Source organism: Peromyscus californicus, unplaced genomic scaffold (assembly GCF_007827085.1).
Source record: "Peromyscus californicus insignis strain IS unplaced genomic scaffold, ASM782708v3 Scaffold_4__1_contigs__length_199733344, whole genome shotgun sequence".
Taxonomy (NCBI): domain Eukaryota; kingdom Metazoa; phylum Chordata; class Mammalia; order Rodentia; family Cricetidae; genus Peromyscus; species Peromyscus californicus.
In genome coordinates this window covers 189,739,273-189,763,726 of record NW_026294562.1, presented here as the reverse complement: position 1 = coordinate 189,763,726, position 24,454 = coordinate 189,739,273, and the positions used below count along the sequence as shown (strand labels likewise).

General features: G+C 38.9%; 2 pseudogenes; one reads left to right on the top strand and one right to left on the bottom strand.

Annotated features, from left to right (window-relative positions):
* Window positions 1-667: 667 nt before the first annotated feature.
* On the bottom strand, window positions 668-1,632 carry LOC128124254 (vomeronasal type-1 receptor 4-like; annotated as a pseudogene).
* Window positions 1,633-20,977: 19,345 nt separating this feature from the next.
* On the top strand, window positions 20,978-21,929 carry LOC128124721 (vomeronasal type-1 receptor 2-like; annotated as a pseudogene).
* Window positions 21,930-24,454: the final 2,525 nt, after the last annotated feature.

Below are 24,454 nucleotides of genomic sequence, written 5' to 3'. Positions count from 1 at the left end.
TGTATAGACAGGCAGTGACGAGGAAATCATGTGGTTGGGTTTAAAGCCAATGAGAAGGGAGAACAGAAAGGCAATAAAAAGATGGGTCACACAGGTCTCTCAGGGGAAGGACGGCAGTGACTGGTAAACTAAAGGCTTTGCTAGTGCTCTGATCTTTTGGGCTTTTAACTCTGCATTTCCCTCTGTGTTTCTTATTTAATAAGACTGTTTAGAATTTCATCTACAGTTATTTATAAATTTTGGATATAAGCTGTCTGTATAAGTGGAATTGCTGAGACATTTTCCCATTCTATGGGCTGCCATTCTGTCATATTGCCAGTGTCCTTTGCCTTACAGAAGCTTTTCAGTTTCATGAGGTCCCAGTATTAATTGTTGATCTTAACACTTGCACTATACATGGTCTGTTCAGGAAGCTGTCCCTACATGAATGAGTTTAATGCTATTCCTCATTTTCTATGCTGTCAGGTTCTTTGTATCAGATTTTAAGTTGAGGTGTTTGATCTACATGGACTTGCGTGTTATTGACTGCTGTTGTGGCCCACACCAGCAGGATTTGCTGAAGGAGATGGAGGCAGGAGGATGCTTGATATTTCCAATCTGGAGTCTTGGCATTCTACAACAGATAAAAGAATACACCAATATATAAACAAAGGGAGATAAGCAGGACTCATGTCAAACTTGGGAGAAGCTTTCTCTTACCACAGCAGGGTAAAAATATGCTGGAACTAGACTTGATATTGCTGATGAGAACAAAGGGGCAAACTATGGGAAAGCATATTTCTAGAAACAGAAATACACTTACTCCCCATGGCACAGAACCTTTGGAGTAGATTGTGAAGATGACCACAATGGATGAGAATGAGTAAGAGATGACAAATATGCACACCAGGGTGAGAATCGTGTGGGTGGCTCTGTCCTCAGGTGAGACTTTTAGAAAGTGTTGAGAACTGTGGATATGCTTGACTTGTCTTTTATGGCTGTAGAGGAGACTCACCATGGAGACACTTGAGCAGGCCATGACACCCAGACACAGACCATCAGAGAAACACAGTAAGGACATATACAGTGCTGTAGCCACATTGCCGGAAGCAAACCATGAGCAGTACCCATAATTCATCCTTCTAGTTGCATTTTTGTTGTAAATAGGGCCTGACACTCTTGATGGAGTCAAGAAGTTTAGAAGCAGGTGCACAAGCCAGCCTAGTGAGCAGGAGGGACCAATGTACTTTGTGACTCTGTGTTTAAGAGTCATCCACCAGGAGTTGCTGGAGTTGATTGTGATTGTTGGAAGCAACTTAGTAGGCACATGGCATACAGGGACATCCCCCTTGTTATGCGGTAAATATACACTATCAATTTACATCCAACATCATCTAGGAAATATTTAAATCCAAAATCTAACATTGTCCGTGGAATGCCTCTTGAGATGATAGACAAGCAGTTGGCGAAAGTCAAGTGCTGTATAATCAGATCTTTTGGCATTAAATGCTTTCCAGTGACTATCAAAATGAGATAATAAAATAGTATTGAGGAATTTCCAAGCACTCCTACTGTAATCTGGGAAAAGAGGAAAATTCCCATTGTCAAGTTGTCAGAAGCCATTTTCATTCCTATTAAAATTGTAAATAAGTTTATTATGGTCTGATAAATGAAGGCACCATGGGAATAGGGAGAAGCAGAGTACTAGGGAGGTCCCCAGGAATCCACAAAGATGACTCCACCATAGACTCCTGGCAATGGTTGAGAGGGTGCCTCAGCTGACCTACTCTGATGACCAGATGGCTGAATACCCTAACTGTCATCATAGAACCCTCACCCAGTGACTGATGGAAGCAGATGCAGAGATCCACGGCCAGGTCATAGGTGGAGCTCCAGCAATGCAATCGATGAGAGAGAGGAGGGATTCTATGAGCAAGAGATATCGAGACCATAATTGGAAAAAGTACAGAGACAACTAGCCAAACTAGTGGAAACACATGATCTGTGGACCAGTATCTGAGGAGCCCCACGGTCCTGGACTGGGCCCTCTGAATAAGTGAGACAGTTGTTTAGCTTAAACTGTTCAGGGGGTCCCCAGAGAGTGGGAATGGGACCTATCCCTAGTGCATGAGCTGGCCTTTTGGAACCTAGCGCCTATGCTGAGACACATAGTGCAGCCTTGGTGCAGGGATGAGGGGCTTGGACCTGCTTCAACTGAATGTACCAGGCACTGCTGACTCCCCATGGGAGACCTTGCTTTAGAGAAGATGGGAATGGGGGGTGGGTTGCAAGGGAAGACTGGGGGGTGGGAGGAGGGATTACAGGGGAATCTGTGGTTGATATGTAAAATGAATAGAAAATCTCTTAATTAAAAAAAGAAGAAAAGAAAAAATATTATGGTCAACAGAACCTGGAAATACATTATGGATGTGAATTATTTCAAGATGTTAGCTAAAATAATATATGTATCCATTTACTGTATTTACATAGCTCTCTCATTGAAGAAGAATTTCTAAAACTTTGTTCTTTATTGAAGGACATATCTGCACTCTTTAAACGGAAAGTTTTGGCTATGTTTAGTAAAGACTAGTGTTTTCACTGGATGATGTACCACATAACTTTCAAAATAGTAATAAAGAGATTCAGGCAAACATACATATAAATTAGAGGTTCACCTGTTCTACAGAGTTAGTTCCAGGACAGCAAGTGCTACACAACGTGAAACTTTGTCTCAAAAATCCCACCCCCGAAGTCTAATATTTTCATTGCTTTTGACCAAACACAGTGATTTAGGGTCAATTTTCAAAGATAGAATTTTTAAAACATGCCATAATTTCTGAAATTCACATGACCAAAACTCAAAATTCATCAAAAAATACATGAGAAAATAAGGAAAATCATTTTTAGAATGAGGGGTTAAATATTCAGAATATAAAGAATATTTTATTTTAAGATATATTTTAGTGTTAATTGTGTGTGTGCTGGTGGTGGTTGCATATGAAAGTGAATCCTAGCAGGGGCCAGAGGCATGGGTTCTCCCACAGCTGGATTTGTAGATGGTTATGAGCCACCAGTAGGAGCTAGTAACTGGACTCAGATTCAAAGTAAGAGCAGTATGCACTCTGAAACACTGTCTCATCACTCTACCCTAAAAGAGGATTTAAAACTAAGTTTGAAAAATCTTAAATATAAAACAAATAAGAGATGGATTTCATCCCTGGATAAATTTCCTATGAACAATTAAAAAATGTCCATAATGTGTGCAAAATGAGGCTCAACACCACCAGCAATGAGGTGATGGAAATCCAAGTTGCAATGAGCTATCATCACATGCAGTATAAATAGGTATTAAGCAAAACAAATAATCATAAACAAACGCAGGAGTAAAAGCTGCCGAGAACATGGTGAAAAAAGATCCCTTGTGTCTATTCTATAGGAACATAGAATGTTGTAGAAGATTTACAAATTAGTATTGGTTTTCTTCAACAAAATTTATAAATCGTTACCAAGTGTTGAGTAAGAAGGATAAATGAGGGGTCTGGCATTCCCCACCATTGCCCTGCTGAGTCTCAGCAGTTCTTAGGAAGAATCTCAGGAAGATACAATCACTTCTTTCTTGACCATTTTTTTGTGTAGCTAAGTGGTCAGACTTTCTGATCTTGAATGGCTTTGCATAAAATGAATATTCACCACATAAATATAGCAACATCTCTATATAGCCTTACAGTGTACAGAAATTAATGTTTTATTATTCAAAAGTTGAAATACTAAAATTCTCAGGAAAATGTTGGTAATACAAGATGTAGGTAGTGGCAACAAGGCCCAATATCACAGGAAATGCACCAAAAATTAAAGAGTGGAACTGCATGAAATTAGAAACTTTCTTCACATTAAAGAAAACTACCAGCTGAGGGGTGATACATCCTACAGAATGGGAGAGAGTCATTGACTTCTGTATTTCACTAAGGAGCTTTTAAAACTAGAATGTATAAAGTAAAATAAAGAATGAACAGTCTCTTCACAAACTTTCCAGTCATCAATCCGGTTAATGAAATGGGCAGTGAGAAGACGCATATGGGAGTAAATGATTTTTAAAAGCCTTTAACATATTTAGCTATCAGGGAAATTCAAACTACAAGTACTTTGAGACTCCATTGCAACCCTTAGAATGATTAACATCAAGAGAATACAAAACAACAAAGACTGACAATGTGGGAAATGGATTCTACATTCTATACTGGTGGGATAGAATGTATTAAGTTCATTATAAAATTAAATAAAAGCTTTCTCAATATACTAAAAGTAGAATTACTATGTAACCCAGCTGTATAATTTCTGAGCACACACACAAAGACTCTATGTCTTCCTTGAGAGAAGTTTTTAAATCCAAGTGAACTGCTGCATTATTCACAATAACAAGGAAATGATGTCCATCCTAGATATACATCAGTAGACATGGAAGTGTGATACACACACACACACACACACACACACACACACACACACACACACACACACACAGTGGAATTTTGTTTATCTGTAAAGGAGAATGAAACCATGAAATACTCAGGAAAAACTTACAAGGAAGTCAAGAACGTGACAGAGACACAGGAAAACAAAAACTACATGTTCTTTCTCAAAGAGGGACATGGATAACAATGTCCACGTGTATGGAAGTGTTGAGAGTATGTGTTTATAGGATATGCTTCCAGAAAGGAGATCAAAAGATGCAGAAGAAGCCGGGCGGTGGTGGCACACGCCTTTAATCCCAGCACTCGGGAGGCAGAGCCAGGAGGATCTCTGTGAGTTCGAGGCCAGCCTGGACTACCAAGTGAGTTCCAGGAAAGGCGCCAAGCTACACAGAGAAACCCTGTCTCGAAAAACCAAAAAAAAAAAAAAAAAAAAAAAAAAAGATGCAGAAGAAAGTGGTATTGAGGAGTCAAGGGGAAGGAAATAGGACAAATTTGTCATTAAAGTGAAAAGAATTACAAAGGTATAGGGAGGTGGAAGGGTGTTTTGGGGGAATGGACAAGAAAAGTGGAAGAGAATAATCAATAAATTTGCTTGAAAATGTCACAATGATATCAAGTACTATGTTTGCTAATTAAAATTTTAAAAACCAAACCACATGATGAAAGGTGAGTACCAACTCCCCAAACATCTTCTAATCTCCACACATGCATGCTGTGTGATGCGCATATTCCTTCCCAACAGTCACTGAATCAAGGGATGAAAATGTAAAAGACATTAGAGTGATGATTGACAGGGATGCAAAGAGAAGGTGATGAGTGTTTGTTTCTTGGGCACAGAGTTTTAAGTTTGTGATGAAATGTTCTGGAAATCACCTGCAGAACAACAGGATTATTTTTCAAATGACTGGACTATAAACTGACAATAGTTAATATGATAAATGTTTGTAGTTAAAACTTGATTTTAACTTAAAAAGTAAGGGCACTGTGGTCAATAAATGAAAAATTCTTACAATGTTGTGTGCTACACAGCTGTAGGGATGACAGTCATTTAAGATGACACTGACTTGGGCTCATTGTTTAGTGATACAAAGCTTGAGGTCATATTGATAAACTTGCATTTTTGCCTAGAAGGAAGAATTAGAAAAGTATTTGATAGGTATACAATATGATAGACTTTTGATGCTGTTATTTTGGTTTGGGATTCACTTATTAATGAATTCCCTGACATGAGACAGATATATGATAGCTTCTGAAATTGTAGACAGGGACCAATAACAGGAATATATCAAGCAAAACACACCTGTGTGTATTTCCCAGAGGGGAAGAGGCCTAATTCTTCATATGACCAGAGTACTGTACCTTTATGTTCTTGCAGATAACACATGAGCTGGAAGGTTCTAACAACCAATTTGGGGTATATTAAGTGAAACATGGAAATAGAGTCATGGAAACATGTTTCAGGTTTAAGAATAGCTGAAATACCAAGAAGTAAAGCATACTCCTGGTGTGCATCTATTCCTAACTTGTAATTCATTTAATTTTTAACTCTTAATCTTCAAGCTTCCAAAAAATTCATCTTTCCCAGTAGAAAACTATACTATAATTCTATCATAGATAAAAATTTTACTTACCAGTATCAATGTTCTATTCCACCCATTCCTAAATCAAACTATTTAGACACAAAAATAGAATATAGCATTTTCCAGAAGTATATAAATTGGAAGTATATAAATTCATAATAGGAATGAAAATATTAAAAGTACTTCAAGCTATTTAGGATGAGATGGGGATGCAGCTAATGACTTGTCCTGTTGGTGCAAGGCCCTGGTTGTGATTCCCAGTATCATTAGTAAACAAAAAGAAGAATCCAACTAAATCTTCCCTTTAAAATCTAAATCTTAGGAAGAGAAATGCAGAAAGCGATAGAGAGAAGGTGAGAAAGATGGAGATGGAGCCAGAGTCATAGAGGAGAGATAGAGACAAAGGCGACCAAGTGAAGCTAGACAGATGAAAATGAGGTGATATCACTAGGAGATACTTTACTAAGATATTTCTACTATGAGAGACTCAGTACCGGCTCATGGGAGGAGCAGGGTTCACGCACTTTGGGGAGGATTGGCCACAGTTGACTCTGCCCTGAGTTATAAGTAGCCCCAGTTTCATCCAAAAAACCCATTCAAATTCCCTGTTCCTGACCCAATACCAGAGTTTCCCCTACCCCAACTATTTCTTTATATTCTTTCCTCCCTTCCATCTTTTTTCTTCCTTCCTTCCTTCCTTCCTTCCTTCCTTCCTTCCTTCCTTCCTTCCTTCCTTCCTTCCTTCCTTCCTTTCTTCCCTCCTTCCTTTCTTTCTGTCTTCTTTCCTTCCTCACCTCCTTCTCTCTTTCCTTTTAGGAGAGCTGTTGAAAGAATTTTTTAATATTTTTAAGTACAAGTATGATTAAGAGAGGCACTTAGCTGGAAAATAAAACTTATCCAATAACAAGCATGGCTTCTCCAAGGAGTGCTTTCTAATGTCTTTAGTTCTTGGTATGCCTATTCTCTGGTCACTCACCTTAGTGCTGGGTGACACCATGATGGTAGGTGTTGCCATGAGAAGTGAGACTCTGCTATAACTGGGATGGGACACTTTCCCTGATTTAAAGGTTCATGATCTCTTGGTACTCTTTCCCAGAAGATTGGTGATTTTCAACTCACTTCTAGACCCATGATGACAGCATTTCCACAAGGGTCTGAAGTAACTTTTAAATACCTTGGTCATGTCACAAAAGAAAACAAAATGAGCAACTCCAAGGAAGCAATTAGGAATTCGAATGGGAACTTTTCTGCCAGTCCTTTGGGCACAAAGCATATGGCAGGGAGGCATGCAGAAGGAACAGAGCTCCATTGCTATTAAATAGAGGCAAGCTGCATGGCCTTGCCCCAAGAGGGACTTTCCCTATCACCTTGTATCCTAGATACTATCAACATCTCCGAACTATGAGGTCCCAAAGACAGTCAGGAAAAATGCCTACCTGAGTTGCCTGTTAACACATCAAAGCAGAATCATGCAAGAGATAGGACAATATTTCAGTAGATAAATGTGTTTGATGTAGAAATCTGATGACCAAAGTTTGTATCCATGAACAACATTAGAACACAGTTCCAAGGACTGGAGTGATGGCTCAGTGGTTAAGAACCTTTCTTACTTTTGTAGATGACCAAGGTTCAGTTTCAAGCTCAGATATGACAGCTCAGAAGAGCTTGTGATTCCAGATCCTGAGGATCTGATGCCCCTTCTGACATGCAGGGAATTCTTCACAAATGTAAACATATATACACTTAGGCACACACACACAAAATAAAATGAAACAAAATAAAGTGAAACAAAATCCCTACAGTACAAAGGCCCACTAACACATAGGACGCACGCATACTCACATGAAGCATAATACACAGGAGTTGCACAGAAGCCTCATCACTTATTTACTAATGAGAATTAAGATAACAGCCAATATTTGGGCATTTGGTAATCTTTAGTGACCAAACCAAACCGTCAAATCTCTTGTCTTCTTTACCCACACATGCCACTTGGAAGTGACAACAGATGGAAGGAACAATCCAGAAGTTAAAGGCACATCTTCATTGACTAAGTACTAGTTAGAAGCTACATGCTTCTTCATGTGCAGATGAGAAACTGAGCTGGAGCCCTGCTAACTTCGGGGGAGGGAGTACACAATTCAGGCTGATTTGTGGCAATTCCTCAGGTGATGGTGTATGTGGCTGACTGGTGGAAGCTATGGTTACACAGGGAGCAGGTGTAGGGCTTCTCTCCTGTGTGAATCCTCTCATGAGCTTTCAGGTTGGTCTTGTGGCTTCTGTGGTTTATATTAGACCTCATGAACTAGGAAGTCTGAGACTGGATAGAAGCTTTTCTGACAAATGGGACAGCAAAATGGCCTCTTATTGCTGTGTCTTCAGTGGTGGGCTGAAAGTTTACAGAGATATTTGAAGATTTTGGGATATTACTCAAATTGTAGTTTTGAGGTTTAGCTGGATTCTTCAGCTTTGATCTGCATATGTGGAGATTATCTCATGATTTTGGTATACAGGGTCCCAGAGGGATTCTTCTAACAGCTAGAGGTATTTTGACTTGCTCGTCTGACATCCTGAGGAATTCCAAAAGAAACACCCATATCTTCATGCTTAGGATACTGCCATCTCTGGATAACAAGAAGGGAATCCATTTCATTTATGAGACTACTAACACAACCATTTCCTTCAGCATTGCAGAAGAGTTGTGACCATAGTCTCTGTTTTCATGCCCTGTGGAAATAAGAGAGTGTATGAAACTGTGTTTGGGAAGGGAACCCCACAAGACACTCCTCTGCCATCCAGGTTCCCTACTGAACCTTGCCAAGAATGTATCTTGTGGGATCTGCAAAAGTATCCTTGCATTCTCTTGTGCTAGAGTTGTTGCTGATTTCCTTTGTTTCAAAGGCCTCTTGACTTGTTTGATGACATATTCTGAGAAAAGAGGGCTTTTGTTGTGGAATATTAGTTTAAGATGTGTTCCATTTGTTTATGCTGTGAAATATCTGTTTATTGATGCATAGATGTGTTGCATTCTTCTATGCTGCATTTGTTTAACTCTGTGAAGCTGTGTTGCTTTATCTGTCTAAAATACCTGATTGGTTTAATAAAGAGCTGAATGGAATGCAGCTAAGCAGTAAAGAGGGATAGGCGTGGATGCCAGGCAGAGAGAATAAATAGGAGGAGATTTCTAGGCTCTATAGAAGGAGGAGCAAGAAAAGAAGATGGAGAGGTGGAATCCAGGGGCCAGCTACATAGACAGCCAGGGTGTAAGAAGAAAAGAAAGATATATAGAATAAAGAAAAGTAAAAAGCCCAGAAGCAAAATGTAGTTAAAAAGAAATGGAATAATTTCAGTTAGAAAAGCTGTCTTGAAATAAGCCACACTAAGGCTGAGCAATCATAAGTAACAATGATTCTCCATGTATTTATATGGGAGGTGGGTGCTGGTTCCCCAAAAAGTAAAGAAAAAACCAATTACAGGCTTCCTGTCCCTGTTGGAGAAATGGACCTCTAGAGAAGATCAGATGACCATTATCAATGAATCTTCAGAAGACAGATAACCTGCCCTCAACCTGCTTGCACAGGGTACCCAGACTAAAGGTTGGTTCATCTCACTATCCCTCATCTCTAGTGATGTCATCCTGGCATTCCCAGGTTATTTTCTCTAAAGTCACTATTTACAGTGTTTCCAATTTTGAGTCACTGTTGCTAGAGAAAATAAAGTTAGTTTCTTATGAGCTCTGGCCACAATGTTGTCTTCCAGTCTTCAAGCCATTTAAGGAGAATCAGCCTTTCTTTAAGGGACCAGCCTTTGTTTACCACATGGGCCTAACTTCATCTGATCCTCCCTCACATACAATTTCTCCAGGGATGCACACTGCCTCTGCTCTTAGGAACATGACTGGCCATTATGGCAGCAGTGTACTTGGAATTGGTTTCAGTCATAAAATTCTCAATTTAAAACAAAGCTCAAAAGAGTGTAAATGTGGAATAAAAGAAATTGTGAAATGATAACTTGAGTACAGATTAAGAAACTCAAATAAATAGTACTCTGTAGTTGTCAGCATCATTAATTGAGCATTTTGGAAGCAGAGGATGTATAATTTCCCTGTGTTCCTGGCCATTCAAGGTTACACAGTAAAACCATGTTTCTAATAATAAAGAAACCAAGCAAACATAACAATAGACAATGAGGATATCCAGAGAATCATCATGTCATGCTTCAAAACCTGTACTCCACAAAATTGAAAATCTAAAAGAAATGGCCAAGTTTCTCGATAGGTGCCACATACCAAAATTAAATCAAGATCAGATAAACAATTTAAATAGACCTACAAACCCTAAGGAAATAGAAACAGTCATTAAAAGACACCCAGTCAAAAAAAAGTCCAGGGCCAGATGGTTTCAGTGCAGAATTCTACCAGAATTTCAAAGAAGAACTAATACCAATACTCCTCAAATTGTTCAACACAATAGAAACAGAAGGAACATTACCAAACTCTTTTTTTATGAGTCTACAGTTACACTAATACCCATACCACACAAAGATGCAACAAAGAAAGAGAATTACAGACCAATCTCCCTCATAAACATTGAAGCACAAATACTCAATAAAATACTGGCAAACTAAATCCAAGAACACATCAAAAAATTATCCACCATGACCAAGTCAGCTTCATCCCAGAGATGCAAGGATGATTCAACATATGAAAATCTGTCAATACAATAATACACCATGTAAACAAACTGAAAGAAAAAAACACATGATCATCTCATTAGATGCTGAAAAAGTCTTTGACAAAATCCAATACTCCTTCATGATAAAAATCTTGGTGAGATCAGGAATACAAGGAACATACCTAAACATAATAAAGGCAATTTACAGCATGCAGACAGCCACTATAAAATTAAATGGAGAGAAACTCAAAGTGATTCCACTAAAATCAGGAACAAGACAAGGCTGTCCACTCTACCAATATCTATTCAAAATAGTACTCAAAGTTCTTTCTAGAGCAATAAGACAACAAAAGGTGATCAAGGTTATACAAATTGGAAAAGAAGAAGTCAAAATTTTTCTACTTGCAGAAGATATGATAGTATGCATAAGTGACCCCAAAAATTCTACGAGAGAACTCCTACAGCTGACAAACACCTTCAGTAATGTGGCAAGATACAAGATTAACTAAAAAAAATCAGTAGCTCTCCTATATACAAATGATTACCAGGTTGAGAATGAAATCAGAGAAACTACCCTTTACAATAGCCACGAATAATATAAAATACCTTGGGGTAATCCTAACTAAGCAAGTAAAGGACCTGTATGACGAGAACTTTAAGGTTCTGAAGAAAGAAACTGAAGAAGACATCAGAAAATGGAAAGATCTCCCATGGTCATAGTAAAACCAACATAGTAAAAATGGCAGTCATACCAAAAGCAATCTACAGACTCAATGCAATCCCCATTAAATCGCAACACAATTCTTCACAGACCTGGAAAAACAATACTCAGCTTCATTTGTAAAAACAAGAAACCCAGGATAGCTAAAACAATACTGTACAACAAAACCACCTCTGGAGGCATTACCATCCCTGACATCAAGCTCTACTATAGAGCTATAGTAATAAAAACAGCTTGGTATTGACATAGAAACAGACATATGGACCAATGAAATAGAAATAAAGACCCTGATATTAATCCACACACGTATGCACATCTCATTTTTGACAAAGAAGCCAAAACTGTACAATGGAAAAAAGAAAGCATCTTCAACAAATGGTGCTGGCATAACTGAATGTCAACTTTCAGAAGATTGCAAATAGATCAATATCTATCACCATGCACAAAACTCAAGTCCCAGTCGATCCAAGACTTCAATATAAAACCAATGGCTGAGGGGTCCCCAACTGGATTAGGCCCTCTGAATGGGTGAGACAGTTGATTGGCTTGATCTGTTTGGGAGGCATCCAGGCAGTGGGACCAGGTCCTGTGCTCATTGCATGAGTTGGCTGCTTGAAACCTGGGGCCTATGCAGGATCGCTTGGCTTGGCCTGGGAGGAGAGGACTGGACCTGCCTAGACTGAGTCTACCAGGTTGATCTCCGTCTGTGGGGGAGGCTTTGCCTTGGAGGAGGTGGATATGGAGGGTGGGCTGGGGAGGAAGGTGAGGGGGGCGAGAGGGGGGAGAACAAGGGAATTCGTGGCTGATATGTAGAAATGAATTGTATTTCAAAATAAAAAAAAAGATAAATGGTTTAAATTTTATAGGAAAAAAAACCCAGTTACACTGAACCTGATACAAGAGAAACTACCTTGAACACACTGGTATTCCTAAATATAACACCAGAGCACAGACACTGAGAGCAACAATTAATGAATGGGACCTCCTGAAACTGAGAAGGTAGAGCAAAGTACACTGTCAATAAGACCAAATGACAGCCTACAGAATGGGAAAAGATCTTCACCAACCCCACATCTGACAGAATCTCCAAAATATGTAAAGAACTCTAGACATCAAGATAATTAACAGTCCAATTAAAAAAATGGTCTATAGAGCTAAACAGAGAATTCTCAAAGGACAAATTTCAAATGATGAAAGACATTTAAGGAATTGCTCAGCATCTTTAGTCATCAGGGAGATGCAAATCAAAACCATCCTGAGATACCATCTTATACCTGTCAGAATGGCTAATGAAGAGCACTGCAGACAGTTTATGTTGGAGAGGATGTGGAGCAAGGGGAACACTCCTCCAATGTTGGTGCAAGTGTAAATTTGTATAGCCAGTTTGGAATCAGTATGGCGGTTTCTCAGAAAATTGGGAATCAATCTACCCCAAGACCCAACTATACCACTCTTGGGCATATACCCAAGGAATGCTCAATCTTACCACAAGGACACATGCTCAAGTATGTTCATAGCAGCATTATTTGTAATAGTCAGAACCTGAAAGCCACCTTGATATCCCTCAACTGAAGAATGGATAAAGATAATGTAGTACATATACACAATGGAGTACTACTCAGCAGTAACAACAATGACATCATAAAATTTGCAGGCAAATGGATGGAACTAGAAAATATTATCCTGAATGAGGTAACCCAGACTCAGAAGTACATATAAACATGGTATGTACTCATTCATAAGTGGATACTAAATGTAAGGCAAAGTAAAACCAGACTACAACCCACAGCTCCAAAGAAGCTAGCTAACAAGGAGGACTCTAAGCTGGACACATGGATCGCCATAGGAGGGGGAAATAGATGAGACCTCCATGAGTAAAATGGGGATGGGGGGCAATGGAGGGTAGGTGATGGGGATGAGAACATAAGGGAATGGGATGTTCAAGCTGGAACAGGGACAGAGTGGGAGAACAACGAAAGAGATATCATGATAGAAAGAGATATCATGTGGCTAGGGAGATACCAGGTGCTAGGGGACTGAAGTGATGGCTCAGCAGTTCATAACTGGCTGGTTTTGTAAAAGACTTCTATTGGTTCACAACATCTGTGTCAGATGGCTCACAACAGCCTGTAATGCCTGGCACTTCTGATCTCTGTAGGAACTAAAAAACATGGTTACATACACACAAGCCCACACACATACACATACATAAATTTAAATATATTTTTAAAAGATTAGAAAATGAAAAAGGAGACTGAGCAATACCAACACAAAGAGGAATGTTTGCCCTACACAAGGAAAGGCTTTTGATTGATGAATAGAAGTTTCCAAAGTTGAGAATGCAGGATAGTTTAAAGCCTTCAGTGTTTAAAATTTATATTATTTATCTCAACAGAAAATATTCCTTAACATAAGGTATCAAGTTTCCTCCCCTTGATTCTTTAATATCAGTAATTTATCCATATCTTTTTCTTTTTCTCTATAGAGAAAGAATGACTCCTGAGAATGTAGCAGTGGGTATCCTCTTCTCCCAGACAGCCATAGGAATCCTGGGCAACTGGTCACTTCTGCTTCATTATTTCATTTTGATATTTACTGAAAAGTGTTTGATGCTGAAGGACATGATTATAAAACACCTAATCTTTGCTAACTTTTTGGTTATTATCTCAAGAAGGATTGCACAAACAGTGTCAGAATTTGGTTTGAAATCTTTCCTGGATGACTTTATATGTAAACTTGTTGTGTACTTTAATCTACTACCAAAAGGTGTTTCCCTGTGCACCACGTGTCTCCTCAGCTGCTTTCAGGCAATCACAACCAGCCCCAGCAGCACAAGATGGATGAAGCTTAAACACAGAGCCATCAAGTACATTGGTTCCTCATGCTCATTTAGCTGGTTTGTGCATCTGATCCTCAACATCACAACTGCTGTGAGAGTAACAGATCCTCATAAGAGCAGGAATGGCACCAACAGATTCAGTTTTGGATACTGTGCTGGGTTTGTTTCTGGAACCATTACAGCTTCACTGTTCTGTTTCAGTGATGGTCTGTATTTGGGTCTCATGGTCTGGACTAGTGTCACCATGGTGTGCATCCTCCACAGGCACAGGAGAGAAGGTACAGCATATTCACAGTGCCCAGGACTGCCCTAGAGTCTCCCCTGTATCCAGAGACATTCAATCCATTCTGATCTTTGTGTGGACCCTTGTCACCTGCTACTTCCATCCTGATTCTTTATATGGTGTTCTTTGATAATCCAAGTCTGTCAGTTCTAAATATACTTGCATCCTACAAACATGTTTCTCCACATCCAGCCCTTTCGTTCTCCTCAGAAATAAAATTCTGCCTCCAGGCTGTACTTTCTTCATTGTAGAAAATGTAAAATATTTGTCACATGTTCTAGTAGCTTATTTTCTCTAATATATTCACGTGTTCCTTCATCAACCATGGCTCTGCCTCCTTAGACCTGATCAACCAGAATGTTTTATATGAATTTCACAACAGGAACAGCCTTGTCTGTAGTCTTAGTCCTTCAGCTGAATGACTTACATGAAAGTAGGAGACACTGCAAAGTATCTAGGAATTTCAGTCATTTGAAAACAGCATCTTTATAGAACTGGCTCCTGGCTTTATAAACCCATTGATATCTATCCTGTGACAGCATTCACCACTCAAAATTGTCTGTGAAATGTGTGCAGTGTTAGGCAGTGCCCAGCATTTAACACATATATGTACAAATTATGCATAATTTGAAATTTTTTGATTACTTTTTGGTGAAGTAATGGTGACCCTGAGAAAATATATCAGATGGACTAACCTTTCCTGAGTTCAGTCAGAGTTCCCTGGCTGTCTGTTTTAATCTTGAAGTGAGTATTTTATTGTATTCCTCTAAGTGCAGAAGTTTGGTGAGAGTCTTATCAGTAGATATGGGGTTTATATGAAGGGTTGGTGCTGGGAAATAGAGAATTTGGGGTTTGAGGGATGTGCTGAGATGGGTTGAAGATCAACTCATGTTGAGAAACTGAACTTAATAGAATAGATCAGAAGTAATAACTCCTGGAAATAGTAGCCTAGGTGAACCCTAAAGCCAATGTTGTAAAGTTGTACTTCTAAATCATTTGTGCCAGTGAGGTGGTAGAAGAGGAATGGGAGCTATTTGGGAGACGTGTGATTCAACCAAAACTAAAGATGTTTGGGAAACTCATGTAATAATTTTCCAGTGTATAATCTGATTGGAAAATACAATTTAAAAAGGAATTTTAACAGAGATTTTCAGCATGATTTACCAGAAGCCATAGATTTTCAAACAAAAATCCTGTTTCTAGATGAGATATATATTCCTTTATTTATTATTTGGAGAGACTCCTGTGTTGCAGAATATTGGTACACTACATAAAGATGTGTTGCTCTGATTGGTTTAATATAGAGCTAAATGGACAATAGCTAGACTGTAGAGAATAGGCAGGACTTCCAGACAGAGGAAGCAGGAAACTGGGATTTTGCCAGCAGACTCAGAACAAGTCAGATGTGCCCAACTAAGAGGGGCTAACAGAGCCACATGTCAAAATATAGATTCGAAAATACATGGGTTAATTAAGTTATAAGAGCTGGTTGTGAAAAAGCATAAGCTAAGGGGAAGCTTCATAATTAATAATAAATCTCTGGGTCATTATTTGTGGGCTGGGGGTACAAAGATAGTCCAACAAGAAAGTGTGCTGCACTCCTGAGACTCCCAAACCATTGAGATATGGCTATTGTTCTTGGTTGCTTACTTAAACTGGATGGTAAGACTCTCTTGCTGAGTACACCATACAGGTTACTTGCAGAACATAGAAAAATCAGTCTGAACTGACCAGAAAACTCTTCTCCTGTTGTCTAGGTGGCATAGTACTGGAGGTGCTACATCAGCTTGTGGGAGATAAGAGACATTAATGGTCTAATTCAGCACTGGACCCTGCAGGGGTCCAATAATGACCTACCCAAGCAAGATGTGCAAATGGTACACTAGTGCCGTGGTTGTTACTCAGATAACCAGTTGCTTTCTGATTTTTTCTGGGGCTAATATCTCAAGAGGGAATTCATGGCTATTCCTGCAAATCTGGTCAAATCTCCAAGACTTGGGAGATCATAGACCCTATAGGGCAACCTACAACAGCTGTTTTGTTAAGTAGTCATATTGTCCAACTACTGCCTTTTAAATATTTATGTTTGTACTCATAGATTTGTGTTGCACTAAACCTAAGTCAGAGAAGCTTCTTTTTTGTAGTGGTTAATGCGTGAACTTATAACTAGTCAAGTGCTGAGAATGTGATTGTGAGTACTCAGCTCTAGACATCCATTACTCCAGGTGCAGGGGACACAGCATATAAGAAGAAACAGAAAGAAAATTACAAACTAGAAGATACAGAGGAGAGCTATGAATTCTGTCCCCCATATAAGACGTGCCTGCTTCCCATATGAACTCACAGCCACTGTTGTTACAGGCATGAGATCTACACAATGTTCAGCCAGTGAAGATTCCAGCATGGATGGAGGAAGGGTTACTAAGGCCCTACTCCTGTATATGGCACCATTGGCAAGTGACCAGTGCTAAGAGCAGGAGAGTGACTTTTCCTTGGGTGTTTGAGAACTAAGTTGCCCAAATAACAGTGATGACCCACACCCATGAGCTATCGGTAGTACTGATGGGCCTTGGTGGGTCACATGAAAAAAAGTGAACAAAAGTAGAAAGGCTGTGAAGTTGAGAGTGAGATATTCTGGAGGGCATATATTGGAAAAGAAGTGGGGGAATAGGTATGACCAGGCTACACTGTGTGTGTGTGTGTGTGTGTGTGTGTGTGTGTGTGTGTGTGTGTGTGTGTATAAAATCTTACATATATATGAAGTTTTAAAATCATAAATGTAGTTTAAAATAAACATAGACCCCCCAAACTGATCATTCTTTCTTAAATATATGCCATCAAAATACATGCACATTGCAAATAGAATCCATTTGCTAGGAAGTTCAGAGAATCCTCATTTAGGCAAGCTCAAAATTGGAATCCACACATCAACTGTTCAAGTACATAACTGTAAACACATGCACTAGAGTATCCTCAGACATGAAAATGAATGTACTCTAGCAGCACAGCAATCAAACAATAAGCTCTTAGAAAATGCATCTTCAAAGAAGTGAGATGTAAAAGATTCCTGGATCTCCAGTTTTAATGCCCCTTAGTGCTGGTTATTAACTTCTGACATCACCTAAGATATTAGGTGGTGAGTTAAAGCTGACAAGTCTGCTCAAATCCAGACAGAGCCACGTATTTCCCTTGTGCCCCCTCCCCTGCCCTAGGCATGAAACTTGTGTGGCTCTCCTTGTGACACCCAATGTACTCTAAGGACTCATAGAAAAGTTTTTCCCAACTCTTTATAATTGCTTCTGTGGATTTGCTGTCTTAATCTGGACGTTTTTCATTTACAGGTAAGTGGAGCAAGGCTGTTGAAAAGGTATTCTTAATTCCCCATGTAGATGCTGTTATGGATCTAGAGTTGAAAATCACAGGTCCTGTGAGGGAAAAGACCAGGGAATTATAAACCTGTAAGTGAGGGATCAGAGTCTCATCTCAACAAAACAGACTCAATCGCCCAGTACAACACTCACTACAACAACTTCTGTGTTTCACAGAACACACTGTAAGTACATTTTCTCTTTATAGCAAGTCACAGGTGACTGGAGAATCTATGAGTAGAGGGAATAAGGGGAAATAACTACTGCTAAATATTGAAGTAAGCCAATGAAAAGGATTTCACATGAAATGGAAGCTATTTCCTGCTGGCAAAGAATGGACAGTCTCCTGTCTTCCCTCTCTGTGCCTTCCACAAGCTCCAAAGGGTCCCTTCCTATCTTGTAATACATTGTCACCTCTCATTTCTGTATGTAATACAAATATACATGCAAATGAAAATATCCAGATAGACAGACAGATAGAGATAGATAGATGATAGATAATAAACAGGTAGATAGATAGATAGACAGACAGACAGACAGTTGATAGATAGGTAGGTAGATAGATACATATAGAGAGATAGATACATAGAGATGGATAGGTAGATAGATGATTGAGAATGTAGTACATGTTTATGGCTGCCAGAGGAGTGGTTGAATATCCTTCCATATTCCTCTGTGCCTTATTTATTTTAACAAGATCTCTGGCTGAATCTGGAGCTTGTGTGTTGGGTGTTTTTTTTTTCTAAGCTGACGGCCAACAACCCTCAGCAATATCTTTTAGGCAGTGTGATCTTATCTCAGGTCCTAAAACTTGCAGCAAATGTTCTTACCTGTTACCCCATCTATTCAGCCCATTTTAAGGGTTGAATTTTGCTCTTGTTCTTCTCTCCTTTCAGAGAAATGTTCCTTTTAAGATTTATTTCAATTATTTTAGATTACAGGTATTTGTGTTTCTATCTGTTTGTGGGTGTGTGCATACATGAGTGCAAGAGCCAGTAGAGCCCAGAGGTATCAGATTCTTCCCGGAGCCGGAGTTGCAGGCAGTGGTGAGGCATTCTGTGTGGGTCTTGCAAACAGAACCCAGGTTCTTTGAAAGAATAGCAAGTGCTCTTAACTACTAACCCATCTCTCCAGCCCCCAATGTTACCAATCTTAAAATCACAGGTGTGAAAGCCATTAATGACTTCCTAAAATCTTTTAAGTAACTAAAAGGTGATTTATTTTCTTAAAGAAATAAGTACTTTAAACCACAGCTTTTGTGTGACTAAATGGACAGTGTGCATATTGAGCATCATTGCATACACAGTGTGACTGGTTCTTCCTTCTCTTTGCAGACTCTATCAGAATTCCTGTGTTTCAACAGAGAATTCTTTCAGTTAGTTTTACAAAAGTTTGGGACAATACATACCTTTCTGCACCAGTTTAAAGGATGTACAGAGTACACAGTTACTATTATCCTCAGCATCTCATGATTAGAACTGTGAAGATTTTCTTGATTGAAAACCCAAAGGGGAAAGCTAACTGTTGACTGGTGTGTTTTTGACTGTTCTTGATGCAGTCAGAAACTCAGGAGACATTTAGGACATGAGCCCAGGGTTCAAGGGAAAAGGTAATGGAGAGTCCTTAGACTTCCAGAATCACACAAAGAGCATCTCGGGCTGGACAGGGCCAGACTCAAACAAAGAACACTGCAAGCGGAGCAGGGCAGGGGGGCATTCTGGGAACTGTTGCTTCTGAGTGCTTCCCTCTGTATGTGAATTCTCTGTGATTGCAGACACAGCTTCTCCAACTCCCTTGATTGCCAGGCTGAAAGGTACTTTTCTGGCTTTTTCAAATGAATTTATGGAGAATTCTCCTTTGAATTACAACAGAGAGATGACTAGCAGTCATTTTCTTGTTTGGACCTGCTATTGCTTTTCTTCCATATTGTTGAAGAAATTTCATATTGAGCTATCTGTCTACTGACAAAGTCTTCCCTTTCTGGATGTTCCATTATCTCTTTACATCTTCCACTTCCTATTATTTTGGATGAACTGCTTATTATTCATTAGACTGATGAAATGACTGAGCCCAAATATGGCGTGTATCACAAAATCTGACTCATTGGAGCTGTCTTGTTTGAACACTGTATCTTATACATTGCCTGATTTTCCAACACTGTTTAGTAGCCAGACTGTTTTTACCTTGTGAACCAATGTATTTTGTCTTATCCCCTTCTCCCTGTCTAATTTCATGCTAGTGTGTTGTGCAAGCATTGATAGTTTTGAACCCTAACATTTGTAGTACAATTTCTGACTGTCTGTTTAACTGACTGTTAGATCTGTCTTGATAACATTTAATGTTGTTTCTTCACATTGCTGAGGCACTGAAATTTTAATATATGCAACAGAGTCATGCTAATAACTCTGCCTATGGAGGGATGGTTAATGTTTTCTAGTTGGGTGTTCTCAAATAACTTATAGACTTCATATTCTTTGTGTTTTGAAAATAAAATCAGAGACCCATAGGAAGAAAACCTTTTCTCTCTCTTTTAAATTAGGGAAATATGAACATAAATGGTTGTATTTTTAAAAATAAAACAATGCTAGTAATAATTTTCACCAGATTCAAATTTTCAGGATTTCTGACCATTTTCTTTCTGGTTTCTCTCAGCCTGTGTGTTGACGTGTATTTACCCTTGTCACTCTTCTTCTCACCAGTTTCGGTGTCTCTGGGAATAGTGTTAAATTTCCACTTTTGTCAATTAAGTCTATTGTTGACATTAATACACTCAATTCTTTCAGAATGTTAGAGGTATATATGGGATATTAATTTAGAACAAAGAGCATCAGTGGAACTGTGAAGACTATAAAGCATTAGAGGAATTATGAAAACTGTGAGTCCAATTTCCATCTTTTTTTTACTCCCACATTTGATAACCCACAATGTGTTTGATCATGGCATTGGATCCTATTTATTGGGTAACTTGAGCTAAGACAGACAATTGGCCTGATGAGACAATAAAACAATTTGAGCTCCTAAAAATTAATACACATTTAAATGTCTTCTTCCTGGTTGTACTGATGTGATTAAATTTGTTTATCTCAGGTGAAAAGAACATGGTTCCTGAGAACTTGCCAGTGGGGATTCTTTTCTTTTCTCTAACAGCTGTTGGGATTCTTGGCAACTGGTCAGTTCTTCTTCCTTATATCATGTCTGTATTCACTGGAAAAAGTCTGATGCCCAAAGACCAGATTTTAAGGCATCTGACTTTAGCCAATTCCTTGGTCATTATCTCAAGGGTAATTCCTCACATAATGGTACAGCTGGGCTTGCGATATCTCCTGGGTGACCTTTTATGTAAACTCACTCTCTACAGTAATTGAGTGGCCCGGGCCATTTCCCTGCACTGCACCTGCCTCTTGAGTTGCTTCCAAGCAATCACAATCAGCCCCAGCAACTCCAGGTGTATGAAGCTTAAACACAGAGTCTCCAAATACATGGCTCGATCCTGCTCACTCAGCTGGCTTGTGCATCTGCTTCTAAACAGCAAGACAGCTATAGATGTGATTGGACCTGATACTAACAAAAACTTCACCAAGAAAATCAAGTTGGGGTACTGCTCAACATTTGTTTTTGACAATACTGTAACTTTATTAAACCTGTCATTGCTTTGTTTCACTGATGGTCTCTGTTTGGGTCTCATGATCTGGGCCAGCGAGTACATGGTGAGGATCCTCTGTAGGCACAAGAGTCAGTTACAGCACATCCACAGTGCACAACACACCCCCAGAGCATCACCTGAAGACAGAGCCACAAAAACCATCTTGACCCTTGTCTGTACCTTTGTCCTCTCCTACTCAATGTCCTTCATATTAGTTATCTATACTGTGGCATTTGACAATGCAAGGCTGTGGATGATCAACATATTTACATTCCTAGACACATGCTTCCCCCACATTTTGCCCCTTCATCCTCATCCGTAATAACAAATCAGATCCCAAGAATCATTTTCCCTGCTGTAGGAGAAGGTAATTTAACATGGTGATTTGTGTGTTATGATAAATTTAAATATTCTTTCATCTATTATTGAACATTAGACTCACACATGACCAGGTGTTGTTTAGCAAGTCTATGGCTCTCTAAATAACCATTGCCAGTTGTTACTGCTGTTATAATGCTGCCTAAACAGTTCCATGACACGAAGATATCCTTTTGCTTTTATTCCAAAAGCTAAGATATTAGGGATCATCATGTACTTTAGCATATCTTATGCTTAAAGACAGCTGTTGAGGTATGAATTTCTCTTCAAGCACAGCCTGGACTCTGATCCCACTGCTGCAACTGAATTATAGAAAAGAAGAGCAAAGAGAAATCCAGAATCTTTGGCATGTGAGAATAACATGTTTATGTGATCAATTCCATTTTATTCATTCACGTTTTAGCTTCACTGATGTTCTGCATCTGATCTTATGATGTGGGTTTGTGGCTCCACTTCCAGGTTCCTCTATGGGAAGAAAAGACAAATGCTGTCTATTTGCTGTGCCCATTGTTTCCTCAGACTTCCCTGGGAAGACAGGGACATCCCTAGTCATCCCAATTCTGCTGTGAACCATTATCATCTCCTACTCAGTTGCTTGCACCTGGCATTCTGTTTGACAGTCTGTGACAATCCAAGGCTCTGGAGGTTAACCTCTACATTTCTACAAGCATTCTCCATATGTTGTCTTATTTTATTCATCAGTGTTCCCAACTTAGTCTCCATACTCTCTTTTCCCTGCCATGGAAAAGATAATATTTTTCTAATCTCTCAATGTGTCACAAGTTGTTGATTTCTGTTCATGAATATATACATATGTTCTTTATTATTTGTCTAAGCCTCATTGTGGATGAGACTGTATTAGGCAACGTGATGGTTAATGTTGATAGTTCATTTGATGGGATCTAGAATCGCCCAGGAAACAAACATCTGGATACATCTTTGTGGGTATCTTTTAAGATGGGTTAATGGAGGTAGAGAACCCAATCTAATTTGGCATAGCCATCAATCATCTAGTTATATTCCTGGACTGAATAAACCAGGACAAACAAGTTGAGAACTGGCATGCATCTCCCTTTGCTATCTGTCTAGAGATACCATGTGATCAGCTGCATCAACCTCCTAATACCATGATTCCTTCCCATGATGGACTGTGTCCTTAGACTGAATGCTGAAATAAACCCTTCCCACCTTGTTATTTTTGTCATTTTTTGTGAAAACATTGAGAAAATTGACTAAGTAACTCAATAGCATTCTAAATTATACTGATAAAACCATAAGAGTCATTGTAGTGACTACAGCATATTTCAATGGAGTTAAAATCTGAGGCTTTTTTTTTCTTTTTACATTGCTGTAAAACAGAAATCTCAATTCCTGCTGGCAGCAGATGGCAAATACTGCAACTTTTGGGAGGCTGTCAAGTCAAGTTCATCCTCTAGGACTTACAACATTATGTAGAATGGGGTCAATATTTTTCCAACTTATGTGATTAAGATATGCTTAGAATTTCAGCTTTGTATATACAAGATAAAAATGTACATAACTTAGAGAAGACAACAACTATTTCTTTTCCTCTTTCTATGAAATAAAAGAAATAAGAATGTAAACAAGGACCAAGTTCATTTAAATCAATGGTAATAAATAATTTTATTCATTATAAAACTGAAAGTTTTCCCACCATGATTTTTTAAGATTTATATAGTTCTAATCTGTGGTGATATATTGTGTCCCCAATAAATTGTATACCCTAATAAAAATTATCTGAGTGTCAGAGAACAGAACATCAACTAGATTAGACATAGAGGCCAAAAAATGGTGGCACACCTGCCGTTAATCCCAGCATTCCAAAGGCAGAGATCCCTCTGGATCTCTGTGTGGTCAAGGCCACACTGGAAAATAGAACCAGGCATGGTGGCACACAACTTTAATCCTAGGAGTTGAGATTTCATGTCTTTGCTGGAGAAAGACACACACCTTTAATGCTAGGATGTGATGGCAGGAAGCAGAAAGGTATATAAGGCCTGAGGACCAGGAACTGGGGCTTTTAAGCTTTTGGGCTTTTAAGCAGCAGTTCAGCTGAGATCCATTTGGATGAGGACTCAGAGGCTTCCATTTTGAGGATTCGTGGAAGCAGGATTGGCTGAGAAGTTGTCGAGGTGATGGTTAGCTGTGGCTTTTCCTATTCCTCTTATTTTTCAGAATTCACCCAAATGCCTGGCTCCTAGGTTTTTATTAATAAGATCATTTAACAAATTCATGCTACACTAATCTAATAATATCTAATTCTGTTGAAGTACTTTTTCTTTCATCTACTTCTTTTTGCTAATTTACATGTTTTGGGGGGATTGAAGCCTGTGTTTTTGTCTGAATAATTGGACTATATGAAAAATGGGATAGGTTATAGAGATTACTTAGTTCCATAATTTCCCAGATAGTAGAAGTCTAAATAAGGTGAATATCATTTAAAGATAATTTGTTGAAAACATGAGTACTGTCTGTTATAGTGTTTTTGTACAATAAT